Raw genomic sequence first — 27,809 nt, 5'->3', positions numbered from 1 at the left:
CCCAGACACTGAAAAACAGAATACCTCCCCGCCCCCGCCCCCCATAAGCAGTTACCATGTCTTTATCTCCCCCTGTCTCCTCCAGTATTCCACTACTATTTCATGAACACATGCCTTTTTCCCTTCTCCCTCAGTCTTCAAGGGTCTTTTAGCAGCAATACTTGACTGTTGATGTAAGAGACACAAGAAAGTGGGTATTCAGCCCACATATGTTGATGGCCATCTCCTCACTTTGCCCACCAAGCCACACTGCCCTTCCTCAGCATGGGACCTGCTCAACTAGAGCAAAACCAGTTTACACAAAACAAGAGCAATGGCCTGAGAGGAACAGTGGCCAGTGGGAGAATTTCCAGATGAATAAAATGACCTTCAGGTCCTCCTGTGTTTTTTTCAGCCCACGATCTCCCCCTTAGTCTTTGCTACATCGAGCACCTTTTTTAAACAAGAAAACTGTTGCTTTCTCTTCCCAGAGTAGCCACAGCGGAGGAAACCACACACTGACCTATATGTAGAGAAGACCTTGACATATGTGGTTTTGAAATGTGCTAGTTAAGCAGGGGTTGGGTCACTAATCTTAGTATCGCCGGATTATTTCACTGGTTTTTCGTGCAAGTTCTAGAGATAGGAGGGGTTTTTCCCTGATGGGGTGTTGAGGAAAAAGAAGAATGAAGAAGGGGAATTACTCGTGACATTCACCTTCCCACTCTATCAGTGGTTTGGTAAAATAATTTCAAAGGACAATGCTCAATAATATTAAGAGTTTTGACCTCCATAATGGACTGAACTGCTATAATGTAGCATTCAGAAACAAGGTTGAAATACTTTCCCTGCAAAACCCCTGCTGCTGCTGCTGCTAAGTCACTTCAGTCGTGTCCGACTCTGTGCGACCCCATAGACAGCAGCCCACCAGGCTCCCCCATCCCTGGGATTCTCCAGGCAAGAACACTGGAGTGGGTTGCCATTTCCTTCTCCAATGCATGAAAGTGAGAAGTGAAAGTGAAGTCGCTCAGTCGTGTCCAACTCTTCGAGACCCCATGGACTGTAGCCCACCAGGCTCCTCCATCCATGGGATTTTCCAGGCAAAACCCCTAGAGTGAGCCTAAAGCAGCTTTTCAGTAAGTATCTGAATTAGTAATAACTTGTATTTGTTTCTTAATTTCATGGATGGACTTTTTCTTCCTACTTCCTTAGTCACACTATAAGCTACGTAAGGGAAGGAACACTTCATAATTCTGTTGCACAATTAGTTACACATTTCACAATTCTGAGCATATTATAGAAATCTACAGTCAAAGATATCCAAGAAAAATCTGGGAGAAATAGATTTCACCAAGAGATTGTGGCAGTTTTCCTTGAAGCACTTGGGACATCAGAACTTTTCCAGGTTTTCAGGGGTACAAACTGTTAGTCTGCTTAGCCATCTTGAGATGGAACAATGCTGTGTTTGGGGTTTATGATAAGAAAAGGAAATTACACATCGGGTTCTTCAAATCAGACATTTAACTGCATAAGGATTATAAGTGAACAAAGAAACTAGGTATGAGTACAATTTAAAAGGGAAATACCAACCAGAGAAGTTTAGATTGGACAAAATTCTACTCTCTTGAGGTGTGCTCTTCATCTTTGGGGCCCAAATGAATTTAAGAGAAGTAAATGTTAACTCTCACATCCTACTTTTTAAAATAATAAGCTTTCACATTTGCATGCAATTTTATATTTTTCAAAGTATTTTCATATCCATTATAAAATTAGAGTTCATGGGGACTTCCCTAACTTTATAATGGATATGAAAAGACTTTGAAAAATAAAGAACTGAAGAATGCAATGTGAGTTTCCCTGGTGGGTCCAATGGTTAGGACTCCACCCTTCCACTGCAGAGGGTACAGGTTCAACCCCTATTGGAGGAACTAAGGTCTTACATGCCTCATGGTATGGCTAAATAAATACAATTAAAATGGAATAAAATTTTTAAATAAAACTTGAGTTCATGTTGATCTAAAAATCTTGCTGTTCAGTCGTTCAGTAGTGTCCGACTCTTTGCGACCCCATGGACTAAAGCATAGGCTTTCCTGTCCTTTACCATCTCCCAGAGTTTGCTCAAACTCATGACCACTGAGTCGGTGATATCATCCAACCATCTCATCCTCTGTTGTCCCCTTTGCCTCCTGCCTTCAATCTTTCCCAGCATCAGGATCTTTTCCAATGAGTCTATGGGGTCGCACAGAGTCAGACACGACTGAAGCGACTTAGCAGCAGCAGCAGCAGCAGAGCTCGCACCTGACCAATAGAAGCACCATCTGAGTTAATGACCTTGATCTTTTTCCTGACATCTGAGATCCTGAGGAATGAAATGGAGTGATAAATTTAGTTGTTTCTAATATCTTCTGCAGTGTATAATCTTGGGAAATATTGCTTTGTTAGGTCTTTCAGTAGTTTTAAGTTTTATTCTGCACCACCTATAGATCCTTATGTGAAGCCTCTTCTATTAGAGAGCCTACTGTTTCTAAGACAGGACCAGCCAAAAATCTCGGTTTTCTTTTCTAGCACATATGCTGGTTTCTATTTGAAAAGTGACATTTATTTACACCCTGTGGAGCTCTTATCTTGCTGTAATATTCATTCCACATTAACCTAAAGGTCAGAACTTAGGGGGAAATGTATCTCACAGATATCTGACAAAAAGCACCAAAATAAAAGAAAAATGCTGCCAGGACAGAAACTATTCCCCTCTCATAATTAATCAGAAAATAGTAACAATGTAACCAAATACTAACAAGTGATTACACCCACAGGTAGCATTTACACAAAAAGGAACTTTGCCACGTGATATAATCCAAGGCCTTTCAGGAAAATGTGTAAGTGTGAGTTCTGCCTTAGAAGACCCTCAGATGAATTACCACATATCTGTTTCAGGTTCTAAATTTGATTAATTCTTTAACTACAAACTGAGTAGCAATCTACTGGGTAAAGTATTATTCATAAACACCTTATATAATCCTCATAAGAACTTCATGGAATAAGTTTTATTGCCTTGATTTTTCAAATGATAAAATGAAGTTCAAAAAGTTAGATGATTCACCTAAAGTCACACAACCTGTAAAAGGAAAATCCAGAACTTCCTCTGGGGTCTTGAGATCCAAATTGAATTCCCTTCCTGCTGAACTGGGACTGGTTTCCACACATGTGGGCACAATTTCTTTGTGTCCAGACAATATAAGCAGGCTACTGGTCAAGTTGTGACTGAATAATTTCATGTACAGGCACAAGAAAAGGAAGAGAGAAAGTAGAAGAGGGAGTGATGTAGCAGAAGGAATTTCTCAAAGTTTAAAAACAGCAATGGTTTCTAAAAAGTTGAATTAAAGATAAGAAGCAGTTTTCTTTAAAACTTTCTTTTAATAGTTCTTCATGCTTCATTGTCTTTATCTGTCTTATTTATTCAAATTTAAGATCTTTTAATTTCTAACCCAGTGTACCAATCAGGAAGTAACTGGTATCAATTCTTAAGAGAAAAAAAATTGTTTATACAGCATGAAATTTAGATCATATATTTCTAGAATTGTATAAATTTGTCTGGAATTAAATAATTTTCCTGCTCTCAGGGGGGTCATGTGCAAGTTAAATTAAGCTCTCAGAAGGCTTTTTTTTAATAATGTCAAATTTGGCTGAGAATCATTTCTTGTTTAATTGTCCCTAATTTCTTCCATGTTTAATGATATCCAGATGAAAAAAAAAATTCTTCTGGTTGTTTTAATGAAGGAAATCATCACTGAATATTAATAATTTACTAAATGTGGTGCTGATTAGAAGGAAAATAGGAAAAATTAGAAGATAGCCAGATTATGAAAGATCCAACTCAAACTACACCCTAAAAAATATGTTCTCTTAAAGAAATATCAATGCATTTTTCAAGGCTGTTATGCCCACATCACATCTTTTTCCTAATTTCTTTACCCCTGTAGATTATAGTCACCTATGGGTATTTCACCCCCATTTCCAATTAAAATCACAAAAGAATCACAGAATCTAATAACCTGGAGTCAAAAGGAATCTCTCAGATGTTACTTGCTTCCAGGGTGTATTTAAAGGTAGCATTGATAGCTATTTGTTGCAACATTTATGAAGTTGGGATTCAAATTTTCTTTTTAAAAATAAGTTATGATTTGGAGATGGCAAATTCGGGTGAACCAAGAATCCCTCTGATAAACTTCACATCCAAATTCAGCTTGTTAGAAGGAAGGGGATGAGATAAAGGGATGAGAAGAGAGAAAATCCTTAATCTCCTTATAGGGAGTGAGTTACTATCAAGTACTGAAGTGGGGAAGGGATGTGTATGTCATATAGAGAAAAATCTATTGTGAAATCGGCATTAAGAGACATCATGGCCATAAGTAAAGTTTTAAGTTTCCCTATGACTCTGCTCCCCTTCCTGTAGGATATTGTTCCTGTAATAAGCCAGTCAGTGAAAAACAGCAGCTTGTTGACACTTTTTAAATGTGTGGTAATAGAGGAATGAGAAGAAAATAGTTTGTGTAGTCCAAGCCAACTCTCATATTTCAAAAGAAAAACAAAAAATATATAACTTCCAACACCTCATCCAAATCCTCTCAGCTCAGCTTCTCAACTAAAGGTACATGGTCCTTTCAAAGACTAATTTGGAAAACTTCACTTTGATTGGCCTGTTTCCATCAAGAAATGTTCACAGCATACATCTTCTGACTATGCAATGTCCACATGAGATAAATTAGAATGCTTATGAAACTCACCATTTTGAAGGAGTTGGACACCATATGGTTTGTTATTCCTGGATCCAGATGTACCTGTCTAGTAATCAGTTGAATTCTTCCCCTCTGCCACCCTTAACATGAAGAAAAGTCAATTCCTTCTCAGCTCTATGACCTTCTCTCTTCCCTGGATCTCACCCCATTGTCATCTTGTATCTTCACTCTTTACTTTCTTTCCGGCTTCCTCCATTCTCCAAAGCAGCCACTACACTCTTTTCCCTGCCAGTGTGATTAAGGCATGAAATCCAATTGACACACGATATTTCAATGAAGTCCATATTGATTGCCTGGTAACAAACAACAAAATATAAACAATGCAGTCATCTTATCTTCTAGAGAAGTTAGGTCATTCATTAAATTTCAGTAGGCTATGAGCTATGCCTCTCCAAATGTCTGCAGTTACTTCAATTCTAAATGTTAGAAAGAAAACAAATCTTTAAGGCTGGCCTTGCATGAAAGCCACTGACCCCTTCAATGTGATATGGGACCCTTGAAGGGGTTGGGGGAAGATGGCAGGGGTCTGAAAGATGAAAGAATAAATGCTGTAGAATCACAGAGCTACTAGAAACTTCAAGAGATCACTTGATCCAACTGCTTACATTTTACAGATGAAAACACACAGTGCCATAGACTTTTAAGAGGTTGTTCAAGATCACCATGCTAGCTAGAAGTTGCCAAGAGTTAATTCTCTGATGCAACAATATTTTGGCTTATTTTTTATTTATACTATTTCTATTTTTCTCCATTTTATTTATTTATTTTTTTGAATGTTGAATTTTATTTTTTTTTAATTTAAGTTTATTTATTTTAACTGGAGGCTAATTACTTTACAATATTGTATTGGTTTTGCCATACATCCACATGAATCCACCACGGGTGTACACGTACTCCCCATCCTGAACCCCCTCCCACCTTCCTCCCTGTACCATCCCTCTGGCTCATCCCACTGCACCACCCTGTATCCTGCATCGAACCTGGACTGGTGATTTATTTCTTATATGATATTATACATGTTTCAATGCCATTTTCCCAAATCATCCCACCCTCTCCCTCTCCCACGGAGTCCAAAAGACTGTTCTATACATCTGTGTCTCTTTTGCTGTCTCGAATACAGGGTTATCATTACCATCTTTCTAAATTCCATATATATGCATTAGTATATTGTATTGGTGTTCTTCTTTCTGGCTTACTTCACTCTGTATAATAGGCTCCAGTTTCATCCACCTCATTAGAACTGATTCAAATGTATTCTTTTTAATGGCTGAGTAATACTCCATTGTGTATATGTACCACAGCTTTCTGATCCATTCATCTGCTGATGGACACCTAGGTTGCTTCCATGTCCTGGCTATTATAAACAGTGCTGCAATGAACATTGGGGTACACGTGTCTCTTTCAATTCTGGTTTCCTCAGTGTGTATGCCCAGCAGTGGGATTGCTGGGTCACAAGGCAGTTCTATTTCCAGTTTTTTAAGGACTCTCCACACTGTTCTCCATAGTGGCTGTACTAGTTTGCATTCCCAACAGTGTAAGAAGGTTCCCTTTTCTCCACACCCTCTCCAGCATTTATTGCTCATAGACTTTTGGATTGCAGCCATTCTGACTGGCGTGAAATGGTACCTCATGGTGGTTTTGATTTGCATTTCTCTAATAATGAGTGATGTTGAGCATCTTTTCATGTGTTTGTTAGCCATCTGTATGTCTTCTTTGGAGAAATGTCTATTTAGTTCTTTGGCCCATTTTTTGATTGGGTCATTTATTTTTCTGGAGTTGAGCTGCAGGAGTTGCTTGTATATTTTTGAGATTAGTTGTTTGTCAGTTGCTTCATTTGCTGTTATCTTCTCCCATTCTGAAGGCTGTATTTTCACCTTGCTTATAGTTTCTATTTTTAAAAGGGGAGTCATACTATTAATACCACACCAATCATATGCTATATGGCACATAACCAAATTCCTTTTTCTTCTACCCTGATATTAATAACTAGACCTCATTTTTTACCCACTTCATATCTTACCATTCTCTATTTTTCTGGAATACATGTGACCTACTAACCTCATTTCATCTCCTTGGTTTGGCGAATTTGGAAGTGACTTCTGGCCCCACATTGGGCTCTGACCTTGTACCTGATATTCATTCAGTCTCTACTTAAACTTTTATCTCAACATACAATGCTCCAAAGTGCTTCCATTCTCTATCTTCTCAACTTTGTTCCTCCAGTCACTTCCTAGTTCAGTTCAGTTGCTCAATCGTGTCCAACTCTTTGTGACCCCATGAACCACAGCATGCTAGGACTCCCTGTCTGTCACCAACTCCCGGAGTCCACTCAAACCCATGGCCATTGTGATGGTGATGCAATCCAACCATCTCATCCTCTGTCGTCCCCTTCTCCTCCCACCCTCAATCTTTTCCAGCATCGGGGTCTTTTCAAATGAGTCAGGTCTCCACATCAGGTGGCCAAAGTATTGGAGTTTCAGCTTCAACATCAGTCCCTCCAATGAACACCCAGGACTAATCTCCTTTAGGATGGACTGGTTGGATCTCCTTGCAGTCCAAGGGACTCTCAAGAGTCTTCTCCAACACCGCAGTTCAAAAGTATCAATTCTTCAGCCCTCAGCCTTCTTTATAGTCCAACTCTCACATCCATACATGACTATTGGAAAAACCATAGTCTTCACTAGATGGACCTTTGTTGGCAAAGCAATGTCTCTGCTTTTTAATATGCTATCTAGGTTGGTCATAACTTTCCTTCCAAGGAGCAAGCATCTTTTAATTTCATGGCTGAAGTCACCATCCACAGTGATTTTAGGGTACTCAGAAATAAGTTAGATAGAGCCCTGTTTCTCTCCCAATCCCTGTCTGAGCTTGCATAAATCCCATAGGATGGATGCTACATTTGAAGGGATTCAGGGGACAAATGATCAGTACGGATTCCTTGTACTGGGTACAACTCCTGGATTACAGATCCCTCATAACAAGGACCTCTACCCAGAAGCCCTAGTGTAAGTCTGCACATCAACAACTCTGACCCCTGAACCAATGCAATGGAGAGTCACAAAAATCTGAGTTGCCAAACCCTCAACAACCAATATTCCCTCAAAAATGTAACCCAGATTTTCCTGGTGGTACAGAGGATAAGAATTTGCCTGCCAATACAGGGGACACAGGTTCGATGCCTGGTCCAGGAAGATTCCACATGCCCCTGAGCGACAAAATCTTGTGTGCCACAGCCGTCCGCCTACAGCCTATGCTCTGCAACAAGAGAAGCCACCACAACACGTAGCCTGCACACTGCAGCTAGAGAGTAGCCCTCACTTGCTGCAACTAGAGAAAGCCCAGGTGCAGCAACAAAGACCCAGCACAACCAAAAGTAAGTATATAAATAATCTTCATTTATATATGTATATAAATCTCCATAAGCTATCTCAAGCTATGACTGACTCTAAAAGAACTGAAGTGTGTTTACTTACAGGGATCTCTCCAGAAGGCATCTGGGACCAGGTGTCTCCACCATACTGGAGCCCACTATACTTCACCTTTCTAATGTCCCTCCTCCTGTGTTTGAAGCCCCTTTGTGGTCTAATCTCTCCTATGCGTCCACCATTAGAGCTACTCTGTGCTGCCCCTCCTTCATGCCCTCCCTAACAATCCTTTTCTACCGGACCTCTCCTCATTGTCAATCACTCCTCAGACACATCTACAACTGTGTCCCTCAGAATTTCTCTAGATTCAAAAGACTAAAGTCAGTCACCCAGTCTCTTTTACTCTTCCATTTCTCTCACTCAGCTACCCTCCCTATACCTGCTTTTCATCTTAACCAGATCCACCAATCTAATAACCCAATCAAGTTTCTCCCAGTTAGCCCTTTCAGACTCACTTCCTTCCCTATCTGGCATATTGCTCTAAATAATAAAAAGCACAGTACACCATTCCTGGGCAGTCTTGTCCATTTCTATTGGAGAAGACAATACCAGATATTTTGTCTCCAACCCAGATCTCCTTCTTAAACTCTAGGTTGAGGCATTAAAGTAACTGGCCTTTTCATAGACACCAAAAACTCAACATCTTCATAACTGACACAAGACTATTTTTCCTAATAGTCTTGTTTTCCTGAAATAGAGAGAGCCTCTTGCATCCAGTAGGGAGAGAACTACTTCCGTCAATACAATGACAACTGCCTGGCTGTTGAACAACCTAAACAGAAAATCCAAATCATAAAGTATGCTTCCTGACTGCTTTCCCCTGCTACTGATAACTTAAGAATGCATAGACTTAGACCTTTGGGCAGTTATTTAACAAAAACTTTTAAGTAGGGCTGCTTTCAGAAAACAGGGATAAAGTTAACCCAAAAGATTGCAGCTCTAAAAGCTACCCACTGTCTTAAACATGTTGTTTGGTTACCCACATGTTGGTCTTTCCACTGTGAATCATGATAGATTTGCTCTCTCATATGATCTGATAAACTGCCTTCAACTCTTTAGTCTGGTATTTCAGATACAGCTTGCCTATCATCTTTGCTCTTTGAATAGTTTTTGTTCAATTATCCAGTCCAAGCCACACCTTCCTTCTAAGTAATTTTCCTCTTGTCTGGTGACCAACCTAAGAAATCAATTTGTTGTTATTCGGTTGCTCAGTCATGTCTGACTCTTTGCGACCCCATGGACTGCAGCACACCATGCATCCCTGTCCATCATCATCTCCCGGAGCTTGCTCAAACTCATGTCCATCAAGTCGGTGATGCCATCCAACCATCTTGTCCTCTGTCATCCCCTTCTCCTTCTGCCTTCAATCTTTCCCAGCATCAGGGTCTTTTCTAATGAGTCAGCTCTTTGCATCACATGGCCAAAGTATTGGAGCTTCAGTTTCAGCATCAGTCCTTCCAATGAATATTCAGGATTTGTTTCCTTAGGATTGACTGGTTTGATCTCCTTGCAGTCCAAGGGACTCTCAAGAGTCTTCAAAAGCATTAATTCTTTGGTGCTAAGCCTTCCTTGTAGTTCAACTCTCACATTCATACATGACTACTGGAAAAACCATAGCTTTAACTATATGGATCTTTGTCAGCAAGGTAATGGTTGCAAGTTTGTAATTAATTTAATCTTTACTTCTTCTTTGCCTGAGTCCTTCACTAGAATGGAAGTTCTGTAAAGTCAATAATATTTTTATTTACCATGTTTTTATCTTCAGTGCTTGTAACAATAGTTGGTGCATAGTATGTGGCCAAAATAAATATTTGTTGAGCACATGGAAAGAAGTGAGATGGCTTTCAGGCTTGTAGATGGTGACTAATAGTTGAAGAAGAAAAATAGGATCGGACTTAAGACCTTTAGCAGCTTAAAACTAAGAAAAATTAAAATAATACTAGGAAGGAAAAAGTCCAAGTATAGATATCTGTGGGGTTGCACAGAGTTGGACATGACTGAAATGCATAGGACAAGTTTCTGCCCAGAGGCAGAGACCTAAAGGAAACTAGATGATTAAAAGGCTCAGGAAAACCATGCCTACCTAGGACTTCAAAGCAGAAGTAACTCTCTGACCATAGCAATAATAAGATTTGGAAAGGACTTTCACATGAACAAGATCAGACATGAGCTTTTTCGGGAAGGGGGATTTGGAGGAGAGCACCTTTTTGTTTCAGCACCAAAGATAAACTCCGAGACGTGTTCTTGTCTGAGGAACTGAGATTATCATGGACTTTTTCAACCTCTTATCCTGTATGGACAATTGCATCTCCTTTCCTTTCTGGAGAACTTTTTTCTGATCTCAGTTTCCCCCTATTTCCTTATAGATATGGTTCTGCTGATAATTCAGTTTCTCTTGCTACCTCTTTCTCAATGTCTCTGTTATCTATAAACTTGGCCATTTCCTTCTCTCCTAAATGTATTAACCTAATATTACACAGCATCCACACAGAAGAAGGACATGGCAACCCACTCCAGTATTCTTGCCTGGAGAATCCCATGGACAGATGAGCCTGGCAGGTTACAGTCCATAGGGTTGCAAGAGTTGGATACAATTTAGCAACTTCACCACCACCACACAGCATCCATGCAAGACTCTTTCCTAATTCTTATCCTCCTCTTTGAGGTCAAGCTTATAGAAGGAGATTATGCCTCCTGTATAATTTTTTTTCCTTCAGGTCCCATCACTCAATAGAAACCCACTCTAGCAATACCAACAAAACCCCTTAACTTGTCAAATGCAAAGGGCTATTTTCAATGCTTACCTAATTGATTATGCTATCACATTGTTTCCCAAAGAGAATTCCTTGGGTTCTAGTTCTTTGTGCTATTATTCAGACTAGTTATGTGAGAAAAACAGGGAGAGATTTAAGGTCAAATAAGCTTTGGAAACATTACATTAGAAATTAAAATGTATAGGTTTCTTAACATCAACACTTTTCAAAGACATTAATATGCTAAATTGTTGTGTGATTCTGCAAGAAAAGTAAGTAGACTTCAGCATTTCTCTCACTTAGTTGCCCACAGAATCTTTTTCCAAATAGTATTTCATGGGAGGATTATTCCTTGGAATAGCCTTTGAGAAACACTTCTTATCCTTTGACATAGGTGACCACTACTTTCAATATTTTTTCCTCCTCGGATTCTATGATATGCTGTTTCTACTCTCTTCTTTCTGTTCTCAAACTTTGCTTCCTCTACTCAACCCTTAAACTTTAGTTTTTTCCTTGCTTTTGTCCTAGGTCTCTTTCTATGTTCTTTTTGAAAGTGAAAATGTTAGTCGATCAGTCGTGTTCAACTCTTTCCAACTCCACGGACTGTAGCCAGGCTTCTCTAGCTACAGGCTTCTCTGTCTGTGGGATTTTATAGGCAAGAATACTGGAGTGGATAGCCATTCCCTTTTTCAGGGGATCTTCACAATGAATCTGGGTCTCCTGCATTGCAGGCAGCTTCTTTACCATGGGTGATCTCATTTGCCATCTTGATTTTAGTATTTACTATGAAGTGATGATCCCCAAATCTATATTTTTAACCAAGATCTCTCCACTGCATTCTCCACATGCCATACAAGGTCTCCTTAACATTTCCACTTGAATATATTCCAAATTATCTCTAACTCAGCATGTGCAAAGTTTTCCCCCAAACCCCAATCCTTTTCTTGTGTTTCCTATTGCATTGAGAAGCACCACTAGTCATTAAATCATCTAAGTTAGAAATCATCTAAGATTTTCCTGCCTTGCTCTTCACATATTCAGTTCAGTTCAGTCACTCAGTCGTGTCCGACTCTTTGAGACCCCATGAATCACAGCACACCAGGCCTCCCTGTCCCTCACCAACTCCCAGAGTTCACTCAAACTCATGTCCATTGAGTCAGTGATGCCATCCAGCCATCTCATCCTCTGTCGTCCCTTTCTCCTCCTGCCCTCAATCCCTCCCAGCATCAGAGTCTTTTCCAATGAGTCAACTCTTCGCATGAGGTGGCCAAAGTATTGGAGTTTCAGCTTTAGCATCAGTCCTTCCAATGAACACCCAGGACTGATCTCCTTCAGAATGGACTGGTTGGATCTCCTTGCAGTCCAAGGGACTCTCAAGAGTCTTCTCCAACACCACAGTTCAAAAGCATCAATTCTTTGGCACTCAGCTTTCTTCACAGTCCAACTCTCACACCCATACATGACCACTGGAAAAACCATAGCCTTGACTAGACGGACCTTTGTTGGCAAAGTAATGTCTCTGCTTTTGAATATGCTATCTAGGTTGGTCATAACTTTCCTGCCAAGGAGTAAGCGCCTTTTAATTTCATGGCTGCAATCACCATCTGCAGTGATTTTGGAGCCCAGAAAAATAAAGTCTGACACTGTCTCCCCATCTATTTCCCATTAAATGATGTTATCGACCATCAAATCCTGTAAATATCCAAGCTGTCTTAATTGTACAGATATCTAACCTATTCAAATTCCTCCATTTATTGAGCAAATATTTACACACTAAGAACTAACTCTATGGGCTTCCCAGGTGGTGCAATGGTAAAGAATCTACTTGCCAAGGCAGAAGGCATGAGTTTGATCCCTGGGTCAGGAAGATTCTCTGGAGAAGGCAACACATTCCAGCATTCTTGCCTGGGAAAATCCCATGGGCAGAAGAGCTGATGGGCTACAGTCCATGGGATCTCAAGAGTTGGACATGACTAAGCAACTGAGCATGCATGCACTAACTACACTCCAGTCACAAGTCTAAGTACTTTGGACACAGCATCTAATGAAATAGATACCTTATACCAAAGGACCTATATTTTGGTAGTGAAAAAATAAACCATATATAGGTGTTAAAGGCTGAATGTGACTCCCCCAAATTCACAAATTGAAGGCTAAACCTCCCAGTATCTCAGAATGTGACTCTATTTGGAGATAGGATCTTAATAGAGGTAGTTTAGTTAAAATAAAGTCATTGATGTGGGCCCTAATTGACTGGTGTCCTTATAAGAGGAGGAGTTTAGGGCACAGACATATAGAGAGGGAAGACCATGTGAAGAAACATGGAAAAGATGGCCATCAACAAGTCAAGGAATAGAAGAAATCAACCGCACTGACACCTTGATCTTGGACTTCTAGCCTACAAAATTGTGAGAAAATAACTTTGTTGTTTAAGCTGCCAATCTCTAATGCTTTGTTTTGGCAGCCCTGGCAAATTAACCCACCACGTAAACAAATTTTTAAAAAGAAAAATATCAATGATTAAAATTGTTGTGAAGGAAATAAAATAGAGATTTGATAGCAAAGTCAGATGCTCAGAGACAGGGACCAACCAGCCTAGCACATTCTGGGGTGAGCAGGATGAGGGAGAAAAATCTGAGCTAGAAGGTCAAGGTGACAAGAGATGACACAGAGAGAGGCAGGACCAGATCCCAAAATGGACCTTTTACCTATTTTTGTACTTAAGGTTTTCATCTTTTTTGTATTCTTTTTTAGGATAATTTGAATATTAACTGTACTCATTGTCTAACTATAACAATACCCAGTTGTGGATGTGACTGGTGATAGAAGCAAGGTCCGATGCTGTAAAGAGCAATATTGCATAGGAACCTGGAATGTCAGGTCCACGAATCAAGGCAAATTGGAAGTGGTCAAACAAGAAATGGCAAGAGTGAACATCGACATTCTAGGAATCAGCGAACTAAAATGGACTGGAATGGGTGAATTTAACTCAGATGACCATTATATATACTACTGTGGGCAGGAATCCCTCAGAAGAAATGGAGTAGCCACCATGGTCAACAAGAGAGTTCGAAATGCAGTACTTGGATGCAATCTCAAAAATGACAGAATGATCTCTGTTCATTTCCAAGGCAAACCATTCAATATCACAGTAATCCAAGTCTATGCCCCAACCAGTAATGCTGAAGAAGCTGAAGTTGAACAGTTCTATGAAGACCTACAAGACCTTTTAGAACTAACACCGAAAAAAAAAAAGATGTCCTTTTCATTATAGGGGACTGGAATGCAAAAGTAGGAAGTCAAGAAACACCTGGAATAATAGGCAAATTTGGCCTTGAAGTACAGAATGAAGCAGGGCAAAGACTAATGGAGTTTTGCCAAGAAACTGCACTGGTCATAACAAACACCCTCTTCCAGCAACACAAGAGAAGACTCTACACATGGACATCACCAGACGGTCAACACCGAAATCAGACTGATTATATTCTTTGCAGCCAAAGATGGAGAAGCTCTATACAGTCAACAAAAACAAGACCAGGAGCTGACTGTAGCTCATATCACGAACTCCTTATTGCCAAATTCAGACTTAAATTGAAGAAAGTAGGGAAAACCACTAGACCATTCAGGTATGACCTAAATCAAATCCCTTACGATTATACAGTGGAAGTGAGAAATAGATGTAAGGAACTAGATCTGATAGATAGAGTGCCTGAAGAACTATGGACTGAAGTTCGTGACATTGTACAGGAGACAGGGATCAAGACCATCCCCATGGAAAAGAAATGCAAAAAACCAAAATGGCTGTCTGAGGAGGCCTTACAAATAGCTGTGAAAAGAAGAGAAGTGAAAAGCAAAGGAGAAAAGGAAAGATATAAGCATCTGAATGCAGAGTTTCAAAGAATAGCAAGAAGAGATAAGAAAGCCTTCCTCGGTGATTAATGCAAAGAAATAGAGGAAAACAACAGAATGGGAAAGACTAGAGATCTCTTCAAGAAAATTAGAGATACCAAGGGAACATTTCATGCAAAGATGGGCTCGATAAAGGACAGAAATGGTATGGACCTAACAGAAGCAGAGGATATTAAGAAGAGGTGGCAGGAATACACAGAAGAACTGTACAAAAAAGATCTTCATGACCCAGATAATCACGATGGTGTGATCACTCACCTAGAGCCAGACTCCTGGAATGTGAAGTCAAGCTGGCCTTAGAAAGCATCACTACAAACAAAGCTAGTGGAGGTGATGGAATTCCAGTGGAGCTATTTCAAATCCTGAAAGATGGTGCTGTGAAAGTGCTGCACTCAATATGCCAGCAAATTTGGAAAACTCAGCAGTGGCCACAGGACTGGAAAAGATCAGTTTTCATTCCAATCCCAAAGAAAGGCAATGCCAAAGAATGCTCAAACTACGGCACAATTGCACTCATCTCATACGCTAGTAAATTAATGCTCAAAATTCTCCAATCAGGCTTCAGCAATATGTGAACCATGAACTTCCAATTGTTCAAGCTGGTTTTAGAAAAGGCAGAGGAACCAGAGATCAAATTGCCAACATCTGCTGGATCATCAAAAAAGCAAGAGAGTTCCAGAAAAACATCTATTTCTGCCTTGTTGACTATGCCAAAGCCTTTGACTGTGTGGATCACAATCAACTGTGGGAAATTCTGAAAGAGATGGGAATACCAGACCACCTGACCTGCCTCTTGAGAAATCTGTATGCAGGTCCGGAAGCAACAGTTAGAACTGGTCATGAAACAATAGACTGGTTCCAAATAGGAAAAGGAGTACGTCAAGGCTGTATATTGTCACCCTGCTTATTTAACTTATATGCAGAGTACATCATGAGAAATGCTGGGCTGGAAGAAGCACAAGCTGGAATCAAGATTGCCGGGAGAAATCTCAATAACCTCGGATATGCAGATGACACCACCCTTATGGCAGAAAGTGAAGAGGAACTAAAAAGCCTCTTGAAGGTGAAAGAGGAGAGTGAAAAAGTTGGCTTAAAACTCAACATTCAGAAAACAAAGATCATGGCATCTGGTCCCATCACTTCATGGGAAATAGATGGGGAAACAGTGGAAACAGTGTCAGACTTTATTTTTCTGGGCTCCAAAATCACTGCAGATGGTGACTGCAGCCATGAAATTAAAAGATGCTTACTCCTTGGAAGAAAAGTTATGACCAACCTATATAGCATATTCAAAAGCAGAGACATTACTTTGCCAACAAAGGTCCATCTAGTCAAGGCTATGGTTTTTCCAGTGGTCATGTATGGAAGTGAGAGTTGGACTGTGAAGAAGGCTGAGCACTGAAGAATTGATGCTTTTGAAGTGTGGTGTTGGAGAAGATTCTTGAGAGTCCCTTGGACTGCAAGGAGATCCAACCAGTTCATTCTGAAGGAGATCAGCCCTGGGTGTTCTTTGGAAGGACTGATGCTGAAGCTGAAACTCCAGTACTTTGGCCTCCTCATGTGAAGAGTTGACTAATTGGAAAAGACTCTGATGCTGGGAGGGATTGGGGGCAGGAGGAGAAAGGGACGACAGAGGATGAGATGGCTGGATGGCATCACTGACTTGATTGACGTGAGTCTGAGTGAACTCCAGGAGTTGGTAATGGACAGGGAGGCCTGGCGTGCTGCAATTCATGGATTCGCAAAGAGTCGGACACAACTGAGCGACTGAACTGAACTGTACTAGCCTTTTAAGAAATACTCTTTGTTACTTTAGGATGATAGAAATATCTATAATGATGAAGACCAGGATGGGCTAATCCTGGTCTCCAACTCTTCTCTGGGTTGTCATCACTGAGTAAATTCAGGGTGTGCCAAATCAGAAGTAAATGTTTATTCATGAAGCCCAGTAACTCCCATAGTAATGAACTCCCTGCTAAAACACTCACCGTGGACCTGAGGTCAAAATGAGACTTTCTTAAGTCCAGAGCTTGGGAGAGTCAATCAAGTCTGTTAAGAAGATTATATAAATTGTTACCCAGCTACTTCACAGGCACATCAACAGTAGGACAGAGAAACCAAGAAAGCCCAGGAGAGTAAAGTTCTGTCTGTGCCTGCTTCCAGAGGGCAAACCCCAGCACTGACCCTGGTACAGCTCTCATACAGGAGGAGGAAGAGGAAGGAGCACACTGTTCTTACCTACCCACGTTGTAGTCAGTGCAGGGGAAAGCAGAAAGTCCATTCCTCTACTCTCTAAGACACAGGACCCAGGCCAGAGGACATCAGACTCTGCCCCATAAGACTAGCTATTCCTTTTCCCTTGGAGACAAGCATGTAAGAGGTGGAAAGAAACACAGAAACCCCCTTGCATGTACTTCCGAGAAAGGATGGAAGGGTTGATGGAACTTCCTTTCCACGGGGACCACAGAAGAATATGAAGTGGGGAGTAAAAGAGTCTTCTGCTAGAATCCACCTAAGTTTTCTGTTAATAATTTCAGAAATCATCACATTTTCAGGTTTCATATTAATAAATAAACATGCACGCATATTCACCCTACTCCTCCATAAACTGAGGTTACATTGTAGGCTGAGGCTGATGGGTGGAAAAAGGTTGTGAGCCATCCTGAGGGACCATTTTCTGAGCTAGAAATTTAGCTATTTTAAAAGACTGTGTTTCATGTAATACATCACAGGCCCTCTGAATTTGCTTGAAACTTATGTAGAGGTAGGTCTATTTCATTCTTTAGCAGCCAAGGCAAAAATAGCAATAGCAGCAGGAACAGCGAGTTCCTATAGACCCTCTACTGGGCACAAGTTGTAGGGTGCTGGGTAGGAAAGAGTGTAAAGTTCTGTTCCTAACTTCAAGGTCTAGTCAGGGAAGTCACTGTGCTTAGGACTTGCCTTGTTTATAGAGTTTTCTCTCCTAGATTGACTTCCCTGGTGGCTCAGATGGTAAAGTGTCTGCCTACAATGCAGAAGACCCAGGTTCAATCCCTGGGTCAGGAAGATCTCCTGGAGAAGGAAATGGCAACCCACTCCAGTACTCTTGCCTGGAAAATCCCATGGATGGAAGAGCCTGGTAGGCTACAGTCCATGGGGTCGCAAAAAGTCTGGATACGACTGAGCGACTTGCCTTGTTTATAGTTTTCTCTCCTAGATTTTTATACCAGCAAACCTACTAGACTTGAGGACAAGATGAAAGGATGCAGGGAAAATTTCCAATTATCTGGTGCACAGATATAACTAAAACTCATGGTAGGCATAATTCTAAGGAAGTGCCCCACCCTTCTCTGAGATTCACCTCCTGGCCATTAAACTCTAATCTAGGCACTGCTGTGAAGAGATTTTGTAGATGGAATTAAGTTCACTCATTAGCTGAGCTTCCCCTGGAGGAGGAAATGGCCACCCACTCCAGTATTCTGGCCTGGAGAATCCCATGGACAGAGGAGCCTGGAGGGCTTCAGTCCATAGGGTCACAACGAGTCAGACATGGCTGAAGCGACTTAGCATAGCACATCAGCTGAGCTTAAAATAGGAAGATGACCCTGGATTATCTGGGTAGGCCCAACATAGTCACATGAGCCCTTAAAAGCAGAAGTGGAGGCAGAGGATTCAGAGAGGTGTGGCTAAAGAGGTGAGTGGAGGCCAGATGAGGCAGAAGGGGAAGGTCAGAGGGGTTAGAAGCTTGAGGACTCAACCCACATGGTTGCTGGCTTTGAAGATGGAGGAACGGGGCCATAAGTCAGGGAATATTGGTAGCCTCTAGAAACTAGTAACATATCCTGACCAATTGCAAACAAGGAAACAGATCCCTCAGGCCAACATGCAACTGGACCTGGCCAAATTCTGAATGAACCTGGAAGCAAGCTCCAGACCCTTGTTGATGCCTCATCTCAGTCCTACGAGACTCAGAGTCTTGGATGCTGTGACTGGATCTCTGTGCTTCAGAACTACAAGATAATAAATGGGTGCTAAACTGCTAAATTTGTGATAACTTGTAATAGCAACACTAAAAAACTGATATAGCCCAAGAAAGTTATTCTGTTATGAGGCTAACAAAAAGAGAAGCTGACCAGAAAAGGGAGCAAAGGAGATTGTGTATCCCTTTGCAAAATTTTATTTAAATAGCACTGAGTAATGCTGGGAAAGACTGAAGGCAGGAGGAGAAGAAGACAACAGAGAACAAGATGTTTGGATGGCATCACCAACTCGATGGACATGAGTCTGAGCAAATTCTGGGAGTCGGTGATGGACAGGAAAGCCTGGCATGCTGCAGTCCATGGGGTTGCAAAGAGTCGGACACGACTGAGTGAATGAACTGAACTTAACTGAATTAATTATGATTTCTCTTCGCATTCTAAAGAAATGCTCACTTTTGTACCTAATTGTATTTTCCTCATTTTGTATACTATTTTATATAAGTTTCTTGTTGTCCACACTTGGATCTTCTCCAGCAAGGATGAATGTTCATGTAACAGACTTCTTTCTCCCATATTCTTGGATCCAAGGACAGTTTTGGTAGAGGGGTGGGATGCAGAGGAGGTGGGAGGGAGGTCCAAGAGGGAGGAGATATTTGTATACATATAGCTGATACACTTCATTGTGCAGCAGAAACACAACACTGTGAAGCAATTACACTCCAATAAAAATAAAGAGCACTGAGTTTCTTAGTTGATACTCTTGTCTTTCTTTTAAGAAGTAAGCCTTATGGCAAAACCAATACAATATTGTAAAATAATTAGCCTTCCATTAAAATAAATAAATTAAAAAAAAAAAAGAAGTAAGCCTCTTTCTGGACTCAACACTAGGGAAGGATGTATTTTCAAAATATTTAAGTTAAGCAAATGCCCACTAGCATCCTATCCTACACCTTTTAAAAAATAACAGGATGCCTGTCAAGACCAAAAATAAGAAGGGTGTACCTTGAGGATTTTGATAGATAATGTTATTATTCTTTCAAACATTCCAGTTCCCCTTTCTGTAGTATTCTTCCCTGCAGGATTATATGTCACCCTCCATGACATCAGGCTTAACCGTGTAAGCTTTGTTCCATCAAATGCAAGCAGAAGTTATGCTTGCCACTTACAAGCAGAAGTTTAAGAGCTAGCATGAAGTTCACTGGGGACCACTTCCCTCTTCCATGAGCCTAGCAACGCCCCAGATAGAGGCTGCATCGTCATTCTGGATCTCACAATGAAGATATGGAGCAAGAGCCTCAACTGACCAGTGATGGAAATGTAAATTGAGCAAGAAATAAACCTTTGTTGATAGGAGCCACTTGGATTTGGAGGTCATTTTTTATCATAGTATAATTGAGCCAAGCTGACTGATGTAGGTGTAATCCTAGAAATGTCAACCCCTTTAAAGTCTAGGAGTCAGTAAGCAAGTCTGTCTGAAGCAAACCTTTCTGTTCACTGTGGGTAAATATAAAAGGCTCCTCTTGCTTATGCAAAAATAAGCTGGATGACATTGTCTGGGTTAGGGGTGTGACAAATTGCCTTGAGTAATAAGTGTACCGGTTAAAGAAGGATAGACTCTTCTATGATAACAATTAGACCCCTAAATCTCAAGACTTCACAAAATACAGACATATTTCTCATGCTCCCAAGAGATCGTGCAGACTGACTACTTTCCTATTAATAGGTGACTTTCCTCTAAGCAGTGACTCAGGGCTCAGGCTATTCCCTACTCATGGCTTTACCATCTTGGAATCCTTTACTTTCAGCCATGCAGATAAAGCAAAGGGCACGTGGAAAGGTTTTATGGCAAAACCTGGGGACAATAGGGCACGTGGGCCCATATTTTCTGTGTGTTTCTCATCACAGTTTCCACCTTGAAGCAAGGAAGGCTGGAAAATGAAGTCTTCCTATGTGAACGGGAGGAAAGTGGATTTATGAATGATTATATTCTGTCCACCACAATGAAGCACTCTTTTCATAGGAGAAAAGTATTAAAGAGATGTTGAATTTTCTGTGGCTTTAAAAGAGTGCTACCATTTGGGTGATAATGGTCACCAGAAAAGGTGGAGAATATTGACTCTCTTTTCACTGTAGTTGGAGAAGGAAATAGCAACCCACTCCAGTACTCTTGCCTGGAAAGTTCCATGGATGGAGGAGGAGCCTAGTAGGCTACAGTACATGGGGTCGCAAAGAGTCAGACACGACTGAGTGACTTCACTTTCTTTCGCTGTAGTTATTAGAACCCAACTAAACCTCTCAGTGTTGGTCAGTTTCTGCCCCTAGTTGTCTGTGTGTGTGAACCAAAAGAACCTTCTGCTAGAGCCATATGAAAGCCAACAGAGGCCAAGTGCAGATGAAGAACCGCTGCATAAAATGGAGGTGTCAGGGCCACCAAGGGTACCACTGCTGCTGTGGACAAGCCCTGCTGCAGAGAGGTGCAAGACTGGTCTTCACAGTCCCCACTGACCAGACCCCCGTTCTGTTTTTACATAGCGTTAACCCTGAAGTTACTAGGCAATTTAAGTAGGAGAACCTCAAGAGAAATTTTGGCTTCCTTGCTGAGAAAATGTGTAGCAGGCAAACAAATAGTTAAAGAGCAAAAAGATGTCTCATGTTTGAATAACAAGTTTGTTGAGCAATTCATTCCAATTAACTGAAGAGAAAGATGATAGGAAAATACTAGAGAGAGGAAGGAGAGCTTCAGAATGGAAGAAAGTGAACATGAAAAAGTAAGTGATTCATTTATATTAATTTTGGTTTTTCTGGGATTTCCCCAGAGGTCCAATGGTTAAGACTTCACCTTTCAATGCAGGGCGTGCAAGTTCGATTCCTGGTCACAGAGCTAAGAGCCCACACGCCTGGCAGCAAAAAAAACAAACAAACAAACAAAAAATCAGAACATAAACAATGGAAGCAATATTGTAACTAATTAAAGACTTTAAAAATAGTCCATTAACCCTGGTGTGATTCCGTCCTACACGGCTGCTGGTTCCAATAGTAGTCTTTCAATTCCCTCCGGCTTCTCTCCCACATAAGTGCGTGCAGCCAACCCATGGAGGATTCAATGGACATGGACATGAGCCCCTTGAGGCCCCAGAACTATCTTTTCGGTTGTGAACTAAAGGCTGACAGAGATTATCACTTCAAGGTGGATAATGATGAAAATGAGCACCAGTTATGTTTAAGAACGGTCAGTTTAGGGGCTGGAGCAAAGGATGAGTTACACGTTGTTGAAGCAGAGGCGATGAATTATGAAGGCAGTCCAATTAAAGTAACACTGGCAACTTTGGAAATGTCTGTACAGCCAACGGTTTCTCTTGGGGGCTTTGAAATTACACCACCTGTGGTCTTACGGCTGAAGTGTGGTTCAGGGCCTGTGCATATCAGTGGACAGCACTTAGTAGCCGTGGAGGAAGATGCAGAGTCAAAAGAGGAGGAGGAGGAGGAGGTGAAACTCCTAAGTATATCTGGAAAGCGTTCTGCCCCTGGAAGTGGCAGCAAGGTTCCCCAGAAGAAAGTGAAGCTTGCTGCTGATGGAGATGAAGATGATGACGACGATGACGATGATGATGAAGATGATGACGATTTTGATGAGGAAGTTGAAGAAAAAGCTCCAGTAAAGAAATCTGTACAAGATACTCCAGCCAAAAATGCACAAAAATCGAACCAAAATGGAAAAGACTCAAAACCATCAACACCAAGATCAAAAGGTCAAGAATCCTTCAAAAAACAGGAAAAAACACCTAAAACACTGAAAGGACCTAGCTCTGTAGAAGACATTAAAGCAAAAATGCAAGCAAGTATAGAAAAACGTGGTTCCCTTCCCAAAGTGGAAGCCAAGTTTATCAATTATGTGAAGAATTGTTTCCGGATGACTGACCAGGAGGCTATTCAAGATCTCTGGCAGTGGAGGAAGTCTCTTTAAGAAAATAGTTTAAATAGTTTGTTAAAAATTTTCTGTCTTATTTCATTTCTGTAACAGTTGATATCTGGCTGTCCTTTTTATAATGCAGAGTGAGAACTTTCCCTACCGTGTCTGATAAATGTTGTCCACGTTCCATTGCCAAGAATGTGTTGTCCAAAATGCCTGTTTAGTTTTTAAAGATGGAACTCCACCCTTTGCTTGGTTTTAAGTATGTATGGAATGTTATGATAGGAATAGTAGTAGTGGTGGTCAAACAGATGGAAATGGTGGGGAGACAAAAATATACATGTGAAATAAACTCAGTATTTTAATAAAGTAAAAAAAAAATTGTCCATTAAAAAAAATCTGTAAAAAAATTGTTTTTTTTTTCCTTTAATCAATAACCCCCCAGCCCTGCAGCAGTGCAAGCCATGGAGGTTAGCTGGCCAGGACAGCACTTATTGAGAGAGGGATGGTTTTCTGTGATTCTCAAGTGATTCTACTTTGGAAATTCAGAGTCTAGAGAACAGAGCAGCATTTCTGCTCTGTGTATTGAGTCATGGCAGGGGTAAGAGGATACCCATCCAGTGTGTACTTAAAGCACTGTGGGGGTGTTTGATCTAACTTCTTACATAAACAGGATCTACATGTGAGAACACTTTCAAAGTGTGCACGCAGAGCTGTGCTAGAGACACAGCAGCAGGTGTGCAGCCAGCCAACCACTCACACGGGACTGGAACTGACAACGTTCTGAAGCCTGTGGGGCTCCTCGCAACCTCCCCACTTGCTCAGCCCACTCAGACACAAACTTAATGAGGTGCCTCTCACCTGTGGGCTGCCCCTACGCAAACCCCAACTGCACATCTGATCTAATCTCCAGAGGCCTTTCATATAGAGAACACACTTGCTCAAACACCCCTCCCTCATGGGAAAATGGCATCTCTGCTCAACAGCACAATTTTCTCTTGGGAACTCACAAATCATCTGCTCTCACTAAAACGATGGAATCATGGACTTGTTAAGAAAGCCAGCTGCCATCTCTGTCTGTTCATCAAATCAACTGTTTGACTCAATGGATCTATGAGTATTGTGACTACCCTGTTCTACCCCAGGCCCTCATCTGCCCATGATGAACAGCAATTTGAGTGTCTTTGACCTCCTCAATCCCTGAACTTTGTTGCTATGGTCTCCAAACTCCCAACTCTTACCTTTCCCTGGTATCCCAGGGTTTCCTGTTGCGCTGAATAGATGCCAACCTCTCTCACTGCAGCCTCTATCCTTACAATCATTACTCTGCTCAGAACACATTGACCACTTGGCAGTGGGTCCTTGCTCCCACCAGAGTTAAGAGACCAGCCACTGGCAGCTGCAAATCTCGTCACTGTGACTTCTACTTCTGAATTCCTGTTATTAACAATTTATTATCCCAGCAGCTCAGAGTCAATCCCCAAAGAAGGCCTGGTATTTTAATTCACAGAGTTCTTTACCAAAGAACCAGGAACATGTTTCCCAACGTGCGGCCAGGATGCAGAGAGCTGCACCATTTTGAGATCAATCCCGAAGTGATCTTCCTCAACACCCTTGGTAAATAGTGTCCCTTTGGGCTTCCCTGTTGGCTCAATGGTAAAGAATCTGCCTACAAAGCAGGAGACCCAGCTTCAATCCCTGGGTTGGGAAGATCCCCTGGAGAAGGGAATGGCTAATCACTTCTGTATTCTTGCCTACAGAATTCAATGGATAGAGGAGCCTGGTGGGCTATAGTCCATGAGGTCGCAGAGTTGGACATGACTGAGCGATTAACACTTAACACTTTCCATTGTCCCAGGCATTGTTCTAAGCCCTAGGGATGAACAGATGAATAAGACACTATCTTTGTCCTAAAAGAGTTCTCTGCTTCAAGTTGCTCTTGCCTAAACATGGTAGGCATTCAAGCCAAAAAGCAGGCAACTTCTTGAGCAAGCATGGTGTTATAGATGCTGTAGATTACAGCACAAAGTAAGGACAGTTCTTGGTAAACCATAATTGTTGGAAAGAACCAAGGAATTCCCCAGCTGGGATTAGGGGTAGCACCTTCTGAAGACTTACTGTGGATTCTTTTGATTGAGTCTAAAGGAAAGGGAAAAACAGACGGTTCATTTGGTTATTTGGTTTTCCCTTCTAACAAGCTGCCAGATCATTACTTTCATGAAGCATTTGGTGTCCCAAGGTAACTATGCTTTCTGTGGAGTACCCTAGAAAGTGATAAATCTAACTGCAAACAAAATAAGAATCTCATGAAAAAAAAAGCAAAAAAAAGCTGAAATAATCACTTTCTTGTGATTAGCAAGCAAGTATATAACCTAGAACAACAAAAGTTGAAAGCAAAATCATTTATTAAGTTAATAACATGCAAAAGATTTAAAGTAGTTTGGTCCTGACAATGCCCTGGGGTTCTTTGTTACAAAAAACACCTAGGTTCTTTAGAAATTTCCCAAGATCAACAACAGAACCAAGAATAAAACCTCACTTTTATCATTTATGCATATTATAAATCTGGGAAATACTAAAGGGTGAACTGGATCTAAAACCTTTCACATCTCTTCCTTCCTCCCATCTTCTAAAGATATAGGTCTTATGGAAATAAGCATGTTTGGAAGGATGTGGCTGTGGGTGGATTTGAGTAACCCTGAAGATTTTGTTTGTTTTTCTGAAGGCATCTGAATATGCCAGTGTTTTCCTAAACATCATGAGAATCAAGAAGAGCTGATTCATGTGAATGCACGGCAAAACCCACAATGTTGTAAAGTAATTAGCCTCCAATTAAAATAAATAAGCTAATTAAAAAAAATAAAAAAAGAAGACCTATGAATATAGCTAGGGGGAAAGAGGGTGGTATTGATCAATACTGGCAAGACAAATAGATTTCTGAAGCCTATGAAATGTCCTTGAACTACTGATCTTTGGAATTCAGCTACAGGTCACCCCATTGTCCTACTTAGAACTTATCTACTGCTACTAAATGATTCTCCCTAGACAATATGGGCTCTCTGTTAGGTTATATCTAAGCTTCCCCTATTACGGTTTCTTTGTTCCCTCACCACAGGTTTCTTCCATTTAATACAGAACACCCTACCTTCTATTATAAGATAAAGGTCAGAGTCAAAACCAAAAAGTTTCACAAAAACAATAACCGCCTTGTTCTCCACAACCTCTATCTACCCCATAACCTCCCCAAAGGGAAAAAAATGCAAGAGGGGAGCTTGGTTTGAATGGAAATTGATTAAACTTTTTTTTCCAGTTTCAACACTATTAAAAAAAAAAAAACAAAAAAAACTCTTGGTTTCTAGTGACCTTTCAAATACAGAATAATTAAATGCTGAAGTTGAAAAACTTCAACTTATAGGTGAAAAACCTAAATTTAAAAGTCACCTAACAATGCTGCCAACTCTTATTTATGGGGCCATCCAAGACCCTGAAAATGCAAAGATTTCTTGCCCACTACTGCTTTTGTCATACCTTGCCAGGGATGTTGATGCATTTTAAATAATGAAAGAACTATAGCCAGATACCTGGATCTACACTGAACACAGTTCATATGTTACACACACACACACACACACAATCAAATTCTGCTGCCCACCCTTAGGGATAAAATATTTTTTAACTACTTAAATAAAATGGTACAAGTACCTAAGTCCCTAAATTCAAACTGAGGGAATTTTTCATCCGTAGAACAGAGATAAGAAATCATGTCTATTTCCTATCTACTCTGCAGCCTGATTCTCCTTACTCTCAACTACCTGACTCTCACTACCTGTGGCAATCAGTCACAAGACTGCCAAGACTGCCTTGCTCATGCTAAATACCAATTTCCTATTTTTATTTAGCTTTAAGCTAAATCACCACTAGAAACTGTCATGTGTAACAGAAGTTTAATGAAAATTTAGGAGGGAGTCCAGCAAAGCTGAGAACCATGTAGAAATAAGAGTCACTCCTGTTCCAAAGTTCCTTGATCACATCCACTACATACCAAGGATTTCCTCAGCTCCCTACTGGATAGCCCCTCCATCTGTGTCCCCTCTCCCTCCATCTTTCATTTTCAGAAACTCTCTCCCAGGCTACCCACAGATCAGGTTATCCCCTCACTTGGTTTTTCAGAGTAATTCACCTTTCACTTTGTTTTCCCCTCTCTCCCCAGGACACTCACCAAAAAGGCCTCCAAGGTAATTTTTCTAAGTAAGATACTGTTTACATAAGATAGACTTCTGCTATGCCAGAGAGGTTAGAGGTGGCTATAGCTGGTTTTTGCTTTGAATGACATTCGTTTTCCATTTTTACCACACACATATACCCACAAGCATTAAAAATATGTGTGTGTGTGTGTGTGTGTGTGTGTGTATGTATATGTGTTAAACATATATTTGCCAGGGTCCAGCCCCGGTGGATCCAGGGAATTCAAAGCAGGGACGGTATCAGCGAGGATCAGGAAACAACTGTTTAATTAAACGTTAATTAAGGATATAAAGAGTGGTGAAATAAGGATATCTCAGCGAAGAAATTCAGTGAAGAAAAGAGGCTGAATAAAATTCCAAAGCAGGGAATTTACGTCACCTACGAAGGCCGCAGGCGTCCTCCCGTTCTCCCGAAGGAGAGGAGACACTAAGGCCTCCCCGGGTCAGAGCTTAGAAGCCCAGGCAAAATTAGTAGGCTTGACGAGCTTCCCCGCCTCAGAGGAAAAATTCAGCCAGAAGGTGAAATAAAGAATGACATGGGGAGACCAAATTTCAGTGAAAAAAAGGACGTACTTTATTTTCCAAAGTAGTTTTATACCTTAAGTTGTGCATAGAGGATAATGGGGGAAGGGGTAGAGTCATGCAAGGACAGCAGTTCCTGATCCTAATCGAAGCCAGGCTTTCAAACTTATCATATGCAAAAGTTTAGGTGATTTACATCATCTTATGGCCAGGAAGGCCTGTTAACATTTTAAGAAACTTATTTTTCTCTAAAGGTGATTATTCTAAAGTCAGGCACCAGCCTCCAAAAAGCATTAGATAAAGTTGCATTCC

General features: G+C 40.9%; 1 long non-coding RNA gene, 1 other non-coding gene and 1 pseudogene across 2 annotated transcripts in view; 2 read left to right on the top strand and 1 right to left on the bottom strand.

Moving 5' to 3' along the window:
* Positions 1 to 27,809, bottom strand: part of LOC112441831 (uncharacterized) — a 217,292-nt gene that overhangs the window by 112,071 nt on the left and 77,412 nt on the right. Inside the window, exon 2 of the long non-coding RNA XR_003029725.2 lies at positions 4,764 to 5,068. This is a non-coding gene — a long non-coding RNA (uncharacterized lncRNA). The remainder of the gene's footprint in view (positions 1 to 4,763; positions 5,069 to 27,809) is intronic.
* TRNAC-ACA (transfer RNA cysteine (anticodon ACA)) lies at positions 17,836 to 17,908 on the top strand. The gene has a single exon. It is a non-coding gene; the product is annotated as a tRNA-Cys (tRNA).
* On the top strand, positions 21,850 to 22,793 carry LOC784385 (nucleophosmin; annotated as a pseudogene).

Source organism: Bos taurus, chromosome 16, assembly GCF_002263795.3.
Source record: "Bos taurus isolate L1 Dominette 01449 registration number 42190680 breed Hereford chromosome 16, ARS-UCD2.0, whole genome shotgun sequence".
NCBI classification, from domain to species: Eukaryota; Metazoa; Chordata; class Mammalia; order Artiodactyla; family Bovidae; genus Bos; species Bos taurus.
The sequence above is the reverse complement of the archived record's forward strand: the minus strand, read 5'-3'. Positions and strand labels throughout refer to the sequence as shown.